Raw genomic sequence first — 11,457 nt, forward strand, 5'->3', positions numbered from 1 at the left:
GAGGCGGGTAAGGGGAAAGAAAAATAGGGCAGTTCATCGCCACTATTCCCTTTTCGGATTTTCAGACATTCCTCTCCACGGGCATTAAGCCAAATCGCTCCTCATTGGGAGAAATTTTGAGTCGTAAAATAGGTGATAAAGGAGAGGTTAGAGCAGATAGTGCCGTTCTACACATAGACACCATAAGATATCGATTGGGGATTAAGTAGATAGATAGATATACGGATAGATATATAAGCATGCTAAATATATATTTCATAGAGAGATTGGGAGCGTGAGATATTCCTTAGTAGTAGATAAATGAAAAACGAAGAAGGATTGTTGAAGTTTGCACAAACATTAAGGAGCTTGAATGTTTTCCAGCTCTGTCTCTAATCTCTATTGATCTGATTTACCTGGAGAGCGTACGCACGGCGACAACAGTAATTGAAAGTCTCTCTCTCTCTCTCTCTCTCTCTCTCTCTCTCTAGTCAAAATTACACAACCCTCCCTACAGATCAACCAGATTAAGAAAAATAATATTAAAAACAGGCTCCTTACTAGATAATTACTGCTTGCATGATATGCTTTTACAAGTTGACAATTTAATGGAATACTTAATGTGAGTGAAGCCCGAGGTGAAGTTAAAGCAGATTACTGCGTTTGCCAATTAATGCATTTTCCAGTTTCACCCTCGTTACTTTTCTGCAAAAGAAAACTATTGTGCCGGCTTTGTCTGTCCGTCCGAATTTTCTTCTTTCCGCAATTTTTTCTGTCCGCACTTTTTCTGTTCGCCCTCAGATCTTAAAAACTACTGAGGCTAGAGGACTGCAAATTGGTATATTGATCATCCACCCTCCAATCATCAAACGTACCAAATTGCAGCCCTCTAGCCACAGTAGTTTTTATTTTTTTAAGGTTAAAGTTAGCCATAATCGTGCTTCTGGCAACGATATAGGATAAGCCACCACCTGGCCGTGGTTAAAGTTTCGTGGGGCGGGCTGATACAGCATTATACCGAGAACACCGAAAAATTGATCCAGTTTTGGTGGCCTTGATTGTACGCTGTAGCGGCTGTACAGAAGACTCGATTGCGCCGAGGAAACTCCGGTGCATTTTTTACTTGTTTATGGATAGATTATATTTGTTCTACAATCAATTATGTTACTAAGCAGTGACAATTGTTAATGTGTTATGCTGTGCAGTTTTTCTTTGTATTGCGTTGCACCACATATGAATGTCCCGTGTCTGTTGACTTTCACTTGATAGTAACGCAGGGGACTCGGTAAGTTAGGTTGAAATTGTCTATTAATATTTTTCACTTTCAGGAGGGGGTAAGGATTCACCGGGCACGGTTTTTCATAAGTTTAATCTTAACCTAAACTATTTCACACGGCCAGCCACACTGGACTTAGAAATTTCTTGATGTTAAGAGAGGAGCGAGTGACACAATCCTACCCAATTTGGTTTTCAAGTAACTCTGGCTAAAAATTGATCAGAATGAACTCTGGACCTATGTTGAATAAAACTCCGCCTCCTTGAGGACGTCTACTTTACTCTTAATGGTTCAATCTTAACTCCCACTTTTGGCAAGGACAAATCAGGTCAATTTTGCTGACCTTTTCGCTTCATAACCTATCCTCTAACTCCTCCTTCCTTTCCCACATCTTGGAGGTTTGTTATGGTTAGTCTTCAATTTACTTGGTCCCATGACTCATCATTTTAAACTATCAACATCGTGTCTCTCTCTCTCTCTCTTTCATAATCCCGATCAGTGAATCTCATACTTATTCACTGCATAACATCACTCGGTCACCTACCTGCATTGACTACAATGCAAGTAGATAACCAACTCAACTTGACTATAGTCAATTACTTCAATTTCAATAATTTCTACTAACAAGCAATAAATGCAAGAAATATTATAATGCATCATAGTGCTAACACAAACAATACAAACATGAATTACATATCAAATACTCAAACTAAATGCAGAAAAATTATGGCAAAGTAAATATATTAATGCCTATTACTCTGGTTATCAATCATAAATTGTAAAATAAAAAAAATCAATCACCAAATGTTCAAGTGCAAGTCAATGGTAAATGCTATTACTCTCTAGGAAGGATTCTGTCCATCATGTCCTTGATTATGGTAAGCTTATTCAGTATCAATTTCCTGACAATTATAAAAGAAACAAAAGCAAACAGTACCAAAAGAATGACATTTATGAATGACATAATAGGAGAAATCTCGGTCTTATATGTATGAAAGAAAGTATGAACCTCTTCTAGCTTTGTGAATGTCTCCAATTCCAGTTCTGAAAGTTGAAATTCGTTAATAACTGCAAACTGATGTACACTTTTACTGAAATTCAAACTGTATGTCGAAGACTGTAGGTTTGTAATACAAATTATGTAAAATAACCAATTCACAAGCAGATGAAAATGAGTGTACATTAACGAAAACTACTTCTGTTTTGTTTGACTTACAGTTAATCTTAGCATTCAATCTGTTTGCTGAGAACACAAAAATTTCATCATCAATGATTTGAGCCTTGAAAGTTTCTGTAAACGGTATATATTTACAATGGTTCTTACCATTCTTGTTGTTTACAAGATCATCTAGGCAATGAAGAGCATTCAAGGGTTCATAGAAATTCACAATGTTACAAACATATACACCATCATTAAGCATGACACATTCCCTGAATTTATGTTCAGGAATTTCAGTCACTAGGAAAGAATCATGCTGCAAGGCAAAGTGTCGAACTGTTCCTTCTAGTACAATGGACTTATTATCTACTACCATTGGGAATGGATAGACTGACATCAATGAGTTGACGTCTGGATTGTTGAAAGGGATCACTAGTATGATTTGATTGGCTATCACTTTCACTGTTATCAGGCCATAATAGTCTACTATATTTTCTACTAGTGGCTTCAAGTGATTGTTCACAACACATTTCTGAATAATGGCTTCAATTTCACTAGGGTTATCAGAAAAGGCGACAGCAGGTTTTACCTGCCATCATGATTGCATTGAGTAATTCCTTGTATTCCAGAAGGAAATTACTTGTTTCTATGAGCAGTTGCTCCATCATTTCTGTTTGATGGATTCTAGCAATTTCTGATGAAACATTACGGAGGGCACTATTCACAAATTCTTTCAGCACTGTGATCATTTTCTGATTTTGATTGACATTTCCTATTACTTTATTATAGACGGTGCCCTGCTCAGAAGCCCAATTTTCAAGTTGTGCCACTCTTTCCTTTAGCCTTTCAACATTACCATCGGTCGCCACTCCAAAGAGATTGTGTAAAGCGACGCCTATAAAGGGTATAAGTGATCGCTTTACTACTTTCCTTGGCATAACATTATCGATGTCCCTCTGCAACTTGGAGAGCATGTCGTACAAATTTCTATCTTGGACACTTTGTAATCCTGCCTGTATCTGATTGCTCAGCTGGCCTAACTGCTCTCTCTGATCGATAATGGAGTCCGTCTGGATCTTAACAATGGCTAGGTCCTGTATCATCTTAACCTTGCCATGTTCCTTGATGATGGCTCCCTTTCTTAGTTGTACGAGTGAGTTCACAATTTGACTCACTGCCAACCACCATACAATCCATTTGCTGAAATAATGTTAATAAGCAGTAAAAATCTTATCGACTACATTTGTTTACCATTGCACTTGCCATTACCTTCTTCTCAAATTATACCTTGGGGTCATTGAAGATTCTATTTTATTATCTATCTTATCTTTATTGGACAAATCTTTCAACTGGGTAGACGACCAAGGTTCTGAATGAACTACTTTAATGTGGTTCCAATGTACAATGGATTCTTTCAAGGTAATTTCATGCATTAACTTGAATTTATTCAACTTCAAAACTTCTAAAACTCTATATGGACCTCGAAATTTTGGTGATACTTTAATATTAGGTCCTTCAAGAACATGATTGAGTACATAAACTTGTTGTCCTACCTTTAACGAGGGTATGGTGGATCTGTTATTGTAATACTTACAAGATTTTTATGTAACTCCTTTAATCTAGCCCTGGTGACTTTAACGGTCTCGTACGTACGTCTTGTCTTCCAAGCAATATAGTCCTCGTAGTTGTACGTACGTCTGGGTGGTGCGGCATCATCCAAAAGTGAATTTGGCATTCTCTTTTGGTAGCCATACAATAGGAAATAGAGTAAATTGTATGTCTTCGAGAGTCAAGTCCCAGTCTTCAGTGCTAGGGGTTACCAATGTTTTCAGAACATCCTTTATCTTGCGATTTGTTCTTTCTACTGCTCCATTTGAGCTTGGCTTATATGCTGTTATTTGACATTTCTGTATTTCATAAAGTCACACAATTTCGTTAGAATGTCACTAGTAAATTCAGCAGCATTGTCTGAGAGCAAAACTTGAGGACATGAATGTCTGGTTATAATTCTAGACTTAAAGGCTTCTGCCACCGTTGATGCTTCTCTGTTCCTAGTTGGAACAATTTCTACGTATCTGGTCAAATAGTCAATGAAAACTAAAATCTGTTTATTTCCTCTGATGGTGTTCGGGAATGGACCTAAGAAATCCATTGTGACTACTTGAAAAGGATTTAATTCTGAAGGATACATTTCCAGAGGAGCCTTGACGTTGACATTCCCTTATGTATATTACATAGGGTACAATTCTGAACAAATCGAGTAGCATCTTCACTACATCGAGGCCAAAAATAGTTTCTAGTGATTGTTCTACATGTTTTCTTAATTCCAGGATGTCCTGATAACTTGTATGAATGGGTTAGTTCTAAAACGTCTTGTATTAGTGTATTAGGAATGTACAAACGTGAACAAGCATTTGGTTCGTCTGAAGTCTTGTACAATAACCCATCTATCAATTGAAACTCTGAATTTTTCTCACCTTGCAAGAGGTTACCAATTACTTCCCTTATTCTAGAATCTTTTTGTTGTTCCTGACGAACTCTGTCTAAATCTAAGTCTGTGATTTGACAACTGAAGGCGAAATTAGGAGTGGTAATTTGTTTCTCGTTCTCTTCTTGTGATCTAGATAAGGCGTCAGCTAATGTGTTATATCTACCAGGTATGTATCTAAATTCTGGGGTAAATTCTAATACGCTAACGAACCATCTATTGAACTTCATATTATTGGTAAAAGCCCTTTTCTTGAAAATATCACAAATGGGTTTATGATCTGTAAGAACATTAATTTTATGTCCTAGCAAAATGTGTCTAAATTTCTGTAATCCCCAGACTAATGCCAAACATTCCCTCTCTGTTGTACTGTAATTTCTTTCAGCTGCATTCAAAACTCTACTGGCATAGTATACAGTCCTCATCCTTGTTTTATCCTTTTGCATCAAGACGGCACCTAGTCCTGTACTTGAAGCATCACAGGCTAAGTAGAATTCCTTCTCGAAGTCTGGATAAACTAGATAGGATCTGTTATCAACATATCCTTTAGTGTTTTGAACGCTGCTTCCTGTTCATCTTTCCACTCATAGTTAGCATCTTTCCTAGTTAACTCAGTTAATGGTTTTGCTATGGTAGCAAATCCCTTTATGAAAGGTCGATAATACCCTACCATACCTAGGAATCTTCTTAGTGCCTTCAAATTTCTTGGGGCTGGATAGTCTACAATAGCCTTAATCTTTCCTTCTTGCATTTTCAAACCATGTTCACTGATAACATGTCCTAGATATTCTAGAGATTTCTTCAGAAACTGACATTTCTTAATTTTTACCTTTAAACCGGCCTTTCTGAGCCTATCTAATACTAATTCTATTGTCTTGAAATGACTCTCTACATCCTTACTAGCAATTATTACATCATCAAGATAAACCGATACGTCTTCAACATCTCCCAAGATTTGCAGCATTAAACGTACAAACGTTAAAGGAGCTGAAGTAAGACCAAACGGCATTACCTCAAATTGCAAATGTTCTTTGTGAGTACTGAATGCCGTGAGATGCTTGGATTCTTCATCGAGAGGAACTTGCCAATATCCACTCAGTAAATCGAGGCTAGAAAAACCTTGGCACCTCCTAATTGAGCTAACATGTCATTAATGACTGGCATTGGCATTCGATCAGGGACGGTGTGGGAATTCAATTTACGGTAATCAATTACCATCCTCCATGTACCGTCTTTCTTTGGAACTAGCAGTAAAGGTGAATTATAAGGTGACTTAGAAGGAATTACGACTCCATCTTCCTTCATCTCTTCAACCATCTCGTCTACAATGGGTCTTTGACTTATTGGAAGTTTGTAGTTAGGTATATAAAAGGTCTAGCACCATCTTCTATGACTATTTTGTGCTGCAGGACATGTGTCCTTCCTAACTTATCTCCTGTTACTGCTACAACACTCCTATATTTCTCTAATATCTGTATTAACCTGTCCCTACAATGAGGAAAATCTGTATTATTTACTTCCCTTCTAATTTAACTCTTGTGTCAGCTACAGAGACAAATGCTTTTTCACTTAGGGTTAGTAGAGGGTTAGTAATCACAATTCCCTTACAGAATTCTATGCCGGCATGCAATTCTAGTCTCTTGTCAGAATAATTATACACATAAGTCGTACAATTTCCACCATTAAGTCTTACTAGGGAATTGTCCATTTTCACAAAGTCTGGTAAGTCTTCATTAACTAATAACACATCTGTATCACCTAGGTTTTTATCTGTTACAATTCTAAGACAAACCTTTGTCAGACCTTGTGGATGCAGTATAACGCTATTGTTTAATTTGAGTTTTACAAGATTATCATCGGCAGTACTAACTAAGCAGATCTCTTCTGCATTCTGTGCATCGGCAGTGTAACAGACATCAGTATCATCTGAACTTTCATCTTGTGGTATCACAGAACCTATCTCTGTCATTTTTAGGTTGCCTAACAGCAACACCTCATTGAGATACTTCTCTTCCGTATCTTCTCTTATTATTAAGTGACTACAATCTATTAGCGTGTCAGGATCGTCAGGTTGGGAAAAAGAACTAAGTTCTTCGGAGGTATCTACTTGTCGTGCACTTGAGTTATCAGGTTCATACCTGCTATCTGAGAATTCCTCCTGAGTGGCTTCTAGGCTTTTAAAAGTAGTTTGTCTATCTTCTCCTATTTCTTCTATCATTGAATTTCTACTCACTGTCCTACCCAAGTTAGCATTAAATTCTATTTCTATCTGTTGGATGTCTACTTCTTCAGATGAGGCTGTCTCAGGTAAAGTGATCAAGTTTATCTGAAACTGTTCCTCTTCTTCAAGAGAGCAAACATTTCCTCTATCAATTTCCTTGATAGTGATTCTTCCATTGCTACAATCTAGTGCAATTCCACATCTTTTCATAGCCTGGAAGGAAAATAGAGCTTGAGCTGGAAAAATATTTCTCTTCCAACACCACAAACTCTTCCCTGTATTTCTTATTTAGAATTTCTATCTCTAAATTGACATTGCCTATAGCCCTTATTTGCTTTCCAGCGATCCCTTTATGGTCCTATAGGATTCTCTCATTTGGGAAAGCTCACAACCTATATGTTTTGTTAAAGTGCCTTTATCTATGATACTTACAGTACTGCCTGTATCCAACAATATGGAACTCAGTACACCTTCTAAGTGTACTTGTATGATAGGCAACTCTTCCTGACACGTATTAAAATTCTTTTACAGAAAACACTATTTCATTACTTCGAGTAATGTCTGTTGGGGACACATCCTTATTCACTGTCACTATTTCTCTCTGTAAGGATGGACCTTTCTGCTGCACCCTCTGTGATTGTCACTGAGAATCCCTTTGATTTGGGTTACTGGGGAGGTATTTTGGATATTAGGCTGAGTACTTTGGTTATTTTGAGACCCTGAGAATTTCCTGTTTGTTGTACCAACAGTTTTGGATCAAATGTCCTGTCTTATTGCAATTCGAACACCATTTGTTTCTTCTACAATTCTGTGTTGTATGGTTGTTATAACCACAATTTCCACAACTTTGTCTCTGCCTATTGAACTGTGGCCTATTATTCCCTGAATTTTGGCCTTGACTAGCTCCCCTCTGTCCAGGAGTCCTGTTATTTCCACTGTTATTTCCATTAGTTCCAGTGGTATTCCCATTGTTACCTCTATTTGGCGGCCTACCTTGATTGTTTCTATTTGATTGATTAAATCTCCTATTGTTGTTCCCACCATTTCTATCAAACGAATTTCTATTTCCCTGATACCTAGACCTAGCTTGCCCTGATTGGTTTCTATTGGACTGATTGCTATTATTTCTTGGGTTTCCACTAGCTACGGTTCCTGTAAAATCTGCACTACTACTTGATGAATTCTGTTTTACTTTCCTTTCTATGTACATCAAAGTTTGTACAATTCCATCATTTGGCTTCCTATCACAGTACTTCTTTAAGGCTACTCTTTCTTCCTTACCCAAAGCATCGTAGATTGGTCCTAAGGACATATATCTAAGTACCTTGGATATACTAGCTAAATCTGTTTCATCATCATCAAATTCATCCTTCCTTCCAACAACAATTCCTACAGCTTTCATATCTGTCGTCACTCTATCTATAGCTTCTTCTACTCTAGTGGCTAAAACTAAGTGATTACCCTCATATTTCTGATGATGGAAAGTTCCTATGTTATACCATGGATCTTTCTGTGCTTCTGGTTGCCAAAATTGTAAGCACTGTTTCTTGAATTCGTTAAACAGAGTAATATTCTAAAAAGTACTGAATGAAGAACTGTATGTGCATCACCATGTTCCATACTAACATACAAGAGTGCTTCATCTATTTTCTTTCTCTCATCTGTGATACCAGCAGCTGAAATTCTGCTTTCTGTGTCTGCTATCCATCGATTTACACCATATTCTTCTAATCTACTTTTATCTACATTACTTGGGTCTACCGTTCCACAAAATCTAGTGGCTTGGGTTATTACGGTGGCTTGCGCCATGTTGGGATTTCTAGGTACAATGGAAGTTATTGGGTTAGTGGTTACAACTGAAGGGTTAGGCGCACTCGGTAAACTAAGTGGGGACCTTGACTACGAGAACGTCTGGGTCTAGTATTACTAGGATCAATTGGTCTAGAAAGTCGTTCAGGTACAGGTCTTAGGTTATATGGAGTCTGGTCTTCGCTTCTTGTCTGTTGCAGTCGGGCGATAACTTCGTCCAAAGTGTTATTCATATTAATTCATAAAATATTCAATGATTCCAAGAATGAAAAATTGAAAAAAATAAATTTGAGAATCAGGTACTTACTTCAATTGCATGTTTGCTGAGTTGACTGTATCCCTCTATACAAAAAAATTCAAATTTTTCCTAACTCATTCCTTCATAGGACTCTCTCACAATCTGAAAAAGTCTGATATTAGTATTTATGTATACAATTGTTTGGGTTCCACTGCAAAATGCTGCGCCAAGTGTTTAACAATAAAATTTTTTATGATAGAATTATTTAAACAGAATTGTCTCTATCACCAAGTGAACGAAAATTTCTATTTCGTAAAAAAAAAATTACTAAACATGAAAGAAAAAATTATTTCCTTCGTACAACAATAAGGAAATATTATTCAGAATATTATTCAAAAGAAAATTAATTTACTTAAATCATTTATGTTTAAAAAAAATTATTTGCGCACTGCAGGAAAAATAATTATATAAAATTTCACGCACACAAAAAAAAATTTTATTATTCACAGAAAAAAAATTCTCTTGATAATTCCCCGATACTAGGAATGAATGTTTACTATTCAATTAGCTTCGTGTCGCCTTGCACTTGAAGATCGCGCTGATTGCACTTGAGCGCAATTTGTCGTTAGCATCCAGCGATAATTCGGCACAGCTCGGCCGACTTGCAGTCCGTACTTGCTGAATTTGGCGAAGAAAAATTTGGAATCCCTTCCAAATTGTTGATTGAAGGCGTCACTTCCCTTTCGAGAGGCGGTTATCAACGCGTTGACTTCTAAACTTTATCGCCGTTCCGAATTCTTCACTATCTTTCGTCGCCGTCTTCCGCTCTCATTCGTCGCCGTCGTCATCACTGCTCTGCTACCGCTACTTTTCGCTAAGTCTCCCTTTTAGCGACCAAAAATTTTGGGAATTTCGTGTATTTAAGTCCGTAGACGATAGAAAAGTTCACTGAACTGACGTAGATATTAGCGACTTTCATACGTCCGCCAACACAGTTTGTTTTGGTCTTCTCCGCTTCTGCGATCGGCGTAGTATAGGGCGAGTTGCTGATTCTTTCTTTCGTAAATTTCGTTTTCTTATAAAAATCCCCGCTGTTCTATGCCGTGATTATTACTATTATTCTTATTATGTTCATATACAATTATAAACTGAATTTCTGGTTGATCTTATGCGAATGTTCGGAAGTTTCAAACTAGGCAGAGATTTACCGCTGTCAATTTTCATTCCGATCGACGCAAAAAGATTCACTGCTTCTTGGAATATTTCGTTCTGCTTCGTTTCCCTTCTGCTACAGTGTTGATCTTGTATTGGTGTTTCTAGTGCTGAAGACCGTCTTGAGATTATTTGCGCTGTTAAATTGAGAGTTAGTTTTAGCGGCGTCACTGCTCACTCTCTGTAAATTTCTCTAGGACCGTGAACTTTAATGTTTTTCAAATGTGCGCTGGGCGAAATCCTCCGAAACTGCCACCAAATTATTTTGTTATGCGGTGCAGTTTTTCTTTGTATTGCGTTGCACCACATATGAATGTCCCGTGTCTGTTGACTTTCACTTGATAGTAACGCAGGGGACTCGGTAAGTTAGGTTGAAATTGTCTATTAATATTTTTCACTTTCAGGAGGGGGTAAGTATTCACCGGGCACGGTTTTTCATAAGTTTAATCTTAACCTAACTATTTCACACGGCCAGCCACACTGGACTTAGAAATTTCTTGATGTTAAGAGAGGAGCGAGTGACATAATCCTACCCAATTTGGTTTTCAAGTAACTCTGGCTAAAAATTGATCAGAATGAACTCTGGACCTATGTTGAATAAAACTCCGCCTCCTTGAGGACGTCTACTTTACTCTTAATGGTTCAATCTTAACTCCCACTTTTGACAAGGACAAATCAGGTCAATTTTGCTGACCTTTTCGCTTCATAACCTATCCTCTAACTCCTCCTTCCTTTCCCACATCTTGGAGGTTTGTTATGGTTAGTCTTCAATTTACTTGGTCCCATGACTCATCATTTTAAACTATCAACATCGTCTCTCTCTCTCTCTCTCTCTCTCTTTCATAATCCCGATCAGTGAATCTCATACTTATTCACTGCATAACAAATGTTCTCTTTACATTTATTTTGTAGAAATTGCAATTGCTGATATATATCGTTTTCCTTATGATATTGTCAGGAATTTATAAAGGCAAGATACATTTGCTGTAGAAATTAAGAGCAGATAGCAACACTTCCGCGACACACCTGGTTTTCATATATTCAGAAGACATAAAGTCTAAAATCAAATGCACGT

General features: G+C 37.4%; 1 long non-coding RNA gene across 1 annotated transcript; it reads right to left on the reverse strand.

The window, feature by feature from the left end:
- Positions 1–3,042: 3,042 nt before the first annotated feature.
- On the reverse strand, positions 3,043–11,251 carry LOC136835680 (uncharacterized). The gene is made up of 3 exons (XR_010852237.1): positions 9,728–11,251; positions 9,240–9,332; positions 3,043–3,614 (listed from the first exon to the last, which is right to left on the reverse strand). It is a non-coding gene; the product is annotated as an uncharacterized lncRNA (long non-coding RNA).
- Positions 11,252–11,457: the final 206 nt, after the last annotated feature.

This window comes from Macrobrachium rosenbergii, chromosome 4, assembly GCF_040412425.1.
Source record: "Macrobrachium rosenbergii isolate ZJJX-2024 chromosome 4, ASM4041242v1, whole genome shotgun sequence".
NCBI classification, from domain to species: Eukaryota; Metazoa; Arthropoda; class Malacostraca; order Decapoda; family Palaemonidae; genus Macrobrachium; species Macrobrachium rosenbergii.